The 6,119-nt window shown below is 41.9% G+C and overlaps 1 pseudogene; it reads left to right on the top strand.

Annotated features, from left to right (window-relative positions):
* The first annotated feature begins 5,210 nt into the window (after positions 1–5,210).
* Positions 5,211–5,789, top strand: LOC116643228 (annotated as a pseudogene).
* The last annotated feature ends 330 nt before the right edge of the window (positions 5,790–6,119 follow it).

Genomic DNA, 6,119 nt, shown 5'->3' with positions numbered 1-6,119 from the left:
ATGAAAGTAATACATGGAGCTAGCAGGAGACAACAGCATAAAGATAAAACACACTAAGGATGGCCAAGGAGGAAGCTAGAAAGAGAATCCTGATAGCTGTATGAGCAGCTGGGCTCACCCGGCAACCATCTAACTCTTCCTGTTACATAAGAAAAATTAACTCCATTCCTGATACCAACTGCTGGAAGAGAACTCTTTGTGGCAAAGCAACCAAATCTGACTCTGGAGGATTACAAAGAAAAGGAGTCTTTTAAAGAATATTGAGTGGTTCATAGGATCTGTGAGAGGTCTAAAGAATGAGGCTCAAACTTAAGATTCCAGAAACAACATACAAAACCTTTCATAGGACTGGCCTGATGAGAGGGCACCTGGGTAGCTCAGTCAGTTAAACTTCTGCCTTTGGCTCAAGTCATGGTCTCGGGGTCCTGGGATCCAGCCCCACATCAGGCCCCCTGCTCAGCGGGGAACCTGCTTGTCCCTCTATCTCTGCCCCTCCCCTCCCCCTCTCCCTCTGCCCCTTCCCTCTGCTCATGCATGCTCTCTTTCTCTCAAATAAATAAAATCTTTATTAATTATATAAATAAATTTAAAAAAAGAATTGGCCTGCTGAGGAAATCACCTGCCTGCCACAGAGCCTGAGGTGCTACAGCTTGCATTCTTGTTGCTTTTCTACCAGGAAAACAACTATACTGCAAATAAGACCAACCTAGGACAGTCACCTTTGCTGTCACCCTAACCAAAAAATCAATTCCACAAGGAACCTACTGGCCTACCTTATTCACTTCCAACCTGCACAAGTGCCTGTGCCTTAAGGGGAAAAAAATGAAAAGAAACTATGTAGCTTGTTTGGTTCCTACAGGAAGAAATAATCTTTGCCCTCCAAAGATCCATAAAGTGGGTAATCTTTCAAACTCAAAAAGGGATTCAGTTGCTAAGAACCTAAAATGAATTGCAAATATACACTGCTATGGTGGGTTGTTTGCAAAAAATGATTACCATTATGTATTCCTTCCCTATAGCCATGCCCCATTACAATGTAATCTATAAATCAAGAGGTGATGTCTATTCTCCACCCCTTGAATTTGGGCAGCTTTGACCAATAGAATTAAGCAGAAGTGACATTATGCCAGCACCAAAACCTCAAGAGAACTGGTATACTCTGTTCTGAGAATCCTATTATCCACTATATGAATAAACTTGGGCTGGCCTGCTAGATGATGAGAGAAACCTAGTCCAGGTGCCCCAGTCACCCCAGCCAACAGGCAACCAGCCCTCAGACAGAGCCACCTACCTGACCATAAATGCATGAATAAGCCCAATCTAACCCAGAAGGTCACTCACTTGAGCCCAGTCCAGTTGGCTCACCCAAAGAAGTGTGACCTCGGTAAGTGATTGTTTTAGCCACTATCTTTGGGGTGATTTTCTATGTCATTAAAGGCTAAAATAAGAAGAAAAAAAAATTAGTAAATAAGATAATTTCAGGTACAGAAGTGATTTGAAAAAGATAAAATAGGTTAATTTAGTACAAAGTGATAAGGGCCACTCAGTTTCTCAGAGAAGTCCTCTCTAAGAAGGGACATTTAAGATGAAACTTAAATCTGAAGGACAAAAAAAAAAAAATACTATTCAAAGATATAGAAGAAATGTATTCCAAACAGAAGGGACAGCATGTGCAAAGGCCCTGAGACAGAAATGAGGCCAGTATGGCTGGAAAATATGAACAAAATAGAGTGTAAAGAAAGGTGACATCAGAGGAATAGAAAGAGACCAGGTTGTTTAGGGCTGTCTAGGCCATGGTAAGCAGTTTGGAGTTTACTTACCAAGTAATCTGATTTACATTTTAGAGAGTTCACTCTGGCTGCTATGAGGAGGATGGATGTTAGAACTGCTGTAAAGACTGGAGCCTTGTTAGATAGTTACTACAGTAGTGATGGGAAGTCTTTGTACCTTCTGCTCAATTTTGCCATGAACCTTAAACTGCTCTAAGAAATGAAGTCTATTTTTTTTTTAAATTGGGGGGGAAATGAAAGAATAGATCTTTAAGAGATTAGTAGAAGGAGAATGAGATCCAGGCAGGGAGGAAGTCAACAGCACCTGATACTTAATGCCAAGCCCAGCCTCCAGAGTCACTGGGCCTCCATAGGAAGCAGCATGGTAGAGTGGAAACAGTGGGGACTTTAGGATCACGCAGACCTGGAACTGGATCTAAAGGCCACCACTTATTAATTATGTGCACTAGGGTGTACTTACCCATCCGAGCCTCCTACCTTTTATAAAATAGAAATAAAAATAACTATATCATAGGCTGCTGTCACAGTTCAAGGTGTAGCATATGGAAGTGCCTAGCCAAATCCTTTTTAAATGGTAGACATTCTAGAAGTGTTTAATTCCCTTACATTTTACTTCCCAGATGCAAGATCCAGTATCTGAGTAAAAACTAAAAACAAAGGGACGTTGAAATCAAAGTAGACCTATGTCTGGAGCTGTTGTAAAGTCAACAACCTTTTTTCTTCCTATAAATCTCACTCAATAGCATGTCCCCCCAATACTCTCAATTACCTACACCTACAGGCTGCTGACACTGGCTTGTGACCTAACATGACAATTATAAAACTTCAGGCTAAACTGAAATGTCAGCTTGTGTCCTTTTCTGTTGCCAAAACCCATTATCCAGTTCCTTCTTGGGTCCTGCCTCCTGCCGTGGTAAGATCCTAACACTGCAGCTATTTTGCTAAACTCCAGCCCAACTGCTTGCTCTAATCTTCAAAACTTGCTTCCTGTACCAGTCTAGATTCTGAGCCCAGCCAACTCTGAATGTCAGTGCCATGATTAAAGTTCTCTGGGTCCCTCCCATTGCTTCTCCATTCTTGTATTTGCTTTTTCACACACAACTCCCTCCCATACACTCACAACCAATTACACTCCTCTCTGAGAGTCCATCCTGAAAGCCTTGTCCACTGCCATTGTCCACTGTCCATTGTTTCTGCAAGATTGCTGCTTTAATCTTTACAACACAAAGTATTCTGCATTTGGACTGGCTTTCCATCCCAGGGAATAATTTAAAATGAAAGATGCTCCATAATCTGCAGCTGTATTCACAACATAAAGTCACAAGCTGACCTGCCAATGGTTATTAAATTCCTTATCAAAGGTGGATTAACTCTACTCTAAATGTAATTCAAAAATAGCAGTGGCCATAAGGCAACATGATGGGACAGCTTTGCTTTGTAGGAGGAGAAATTTGCAAGACAGGATTTAAAATGGACTAAACTTAACAGTATGAAATGGCATTTTTGCTGTAATTTTAAGCTTTGTAAGTAGAATTTATAAATGTATCTGAGGAGAAAAAAAAAAAAACACTGAGAAGGCTAAAGAAAAAAAATACATACGAAAATACAGAAAAGAAAGACATCTTTCCATAGACTCACAGAAATTAGAAATGGAAAAAGTCCTTAGGCCACCTTGTTCATTTCCCTGCCAGCATAGCTCACTCTCAAGTGTTTGTCCAGTCTAATTTTATATGACCTAAGAGTTTTGGCTTCAGGCACTTCATTTGTAAAGCTATTCTGCTGTCTAACAAACCTCCATAAGTTGTCAACCCTTCCAGTTCTTCAGCCTAAATTTCCAACTTTCCAGGAGGTTCCAAAGGTTTTCTTGGCCTTCCCTGGCTGCACCATCCAGATACAGTACTAGAGGGAAAATTTCCTCTTCCTTGTCAGATCTGCCTTTAAAATACCTGAGAAATGTGAGAACGCGACCTCACCAAAACCAGGATAGGCATTCTCTAAAGATCCCTGGGCTGGTACAGGAGAACTCAAGTCCTGGTTTCCTTATTTTCAATATTACAAACCATGCCAGAGGTTAAGTATGCCTAAGTTACATTTTGCTTCCCACTGTTCAGATAGTTTATTGAAAGACATAATAAACACTACCAGTTATTAAATGGCTAATACATACCAGTCATTAAGCCAGGTGCTTTATATGCATTGACTCTGACCTTACAACAACCCCATACAACAGTTATTTCTCTCATTCTACATAACAGGAAACTGAGACTCGTCTTGGGTCCCCTGACTATTTAAATGCACGTTGGAGCCAATATTTCAGTTAAGTCCATCTGACTCAAACCCTTGCTTTTTCTGCTGCCCTCTGGTGTTACTGCTGCACCATTGTCAGAGAGTATTAACACCTGGTCTGGGGCTCTCCGAGTCCAAACAGAATCCAGGCAGAATGTGAAGACAGGGATGAAGCAGAAGACTACACTTCCCAGCAGATAAACTGCCTCTAACAATTCTGAAGACAGGCTCAAAGAGAAGTAGGTGAACATTGTAGGTCCGTGTGTGCAGACCAATTTTGAGGAAGGGGTTGGTGAATAGAGTTAACTTGTGGGAATGAGGAACCTAGACTCAGAGGCTAGGGGAATACCAGGGTATGGAATGGGGTCTAAAGTTCCCAGCTTCCCTAACTGGGGATGACCAGGGTCAGGGAACAGCAGTTCCTGATACTCAGCAACCACATGTACATTGCTGACCATTCCGTGGTGGCTTCAAGGATCCTGGACCTATCCAAGGCTTTGAATCAGGGTCTGAGCAGACTTATGGGACCAGGAAGCTGACTCAGACCCTAAGAGGGATAGTAGGACTCATTCCGGCAGCTGACTCAATAATCCCAAACACCCCCGATTAACAAAGGATGGAGATATGCCACGAGTCACCAAAGCCTACCTTAACCAAAGTGGCAAGGGAGGAGGACATCTGCCCAAGAAGGTGAGTCATTAACACCTCCCTGCTCTTGGGCATTCAGAATTGATTCTACATTTCAGCTTCTTGAATCTTTATGGGTAAAACGTGCCAACTAGACTCAACATCAGTTTTCTTAGTTTTTCTCCCTCATTTGGAGGGAAATGTTGAGAATAATCAAAGAAACCTGACTATAGCTACTGATTTGCAGCTGTGTGTCTACTGAGATAACACAAGTGGAAATCTGGACACTTTGAGCCCTTGACTTCACTTTCCTAGACAAAAGCTATGTTGATTAGATTGGCAGCTCCTGAAACAACACACCAACACAGCTCTTCAAACTTGATGCAGATTTTGAATTGGAACTCTCATTGACTGTATATCCAACCTTCAGAATGAAGCATTGGAACAAAAAGAATTGGAAAGTTAATTAAGAATGCTTATTTGGGCTCTTCCCCTAAGCAGCCTGAGGTGACCTCTGAAAATGGTTTGCTATTCGCTTGACCCAGAAAACCCTACGAAATCATGTAAATCAAGAGGTTCAAATCTTCGTGTTCACTTTAAGAACACACATGAAACTGCCTAGGCCATCAAGGGTATGCATATCTGAAAAGCCACCAAGTATCTGAGAGACGTCACTTTACAGAAGCAGTGTGTGCCATTCTGTCGCTACAATGGTAGAGTTGGTAGGTGTGCCCAGGCCAAACAGTGGGGCTGGACACAGGGTCAGTGGCCAAGAAGAGTGCTGAATTTTTACTGCACATGCTTAAAAATGCAGAGAGTAATGCTGAACTTAAGGTTTTAGATGTTGATTCTCTGGTCATTGAGCACATCCAGGTGAACAAAGCCCCCAGGATGCGGCGTAGAACGTTCAGGGCTCATGGTCGGATTAACCCATACATGAGCTCTCCCTGCCACATTGAGATGATCCTTACTGAAAAAGAGCAGATTGGTCCTAAACCAGAAGAGGAGGTTGCACAGAAGAAAAAGATATCCCAGAAGAAACTGAAGAAACAAAAACATGGCCTGGGAGTAAATTCTGCAGAATAAATGCAAATTAAAAAAAAAAAAAAAAAAATGCTTCTTTGGGGAAATTATTTCATTTCCCTCATTTTTCAAAGGACAATAAATCTATTTCTAAGAAGGGCATGAGCAGACATGAGTTGGAGTCCCAGCCCTATGGCTTATAGCATGTACAACTTGTGTTGAGGCACGGAGCTTTTCTGAGACTGTTTTGTCAGCTGAAAAATGCCTACACTAATACCCAGCTCACAGTGTGCTGTGAGAATCAAATGAAGTAACTTGCTTAGTCCAGTGTCTTGTGCTTAACAAATGCTAGAGTCCTTCCTTTGATTCACTGGACCAAAGAACAGAGCAGCT

This window comes from Phoca vitulina, unplaced genomic scaffold (assembly GCF_004348235.1).
Source record: "Phoca vitulina isolate PV1807 unplaced genomic scaffold, GSC_HSeal_1.0 scaffold25, whole genome shotgun sequence".
Lineage (NCBI taxonomy): Eukaryota > Metazoa > Chordata > Mammalia > Carnivora > Phocidae > Phoca > Phoca vitulina.
Note: the sequence above shows the minus strand (reverse complement) of the source record. Positions and strands in the feature narration are given on the sequence as shown.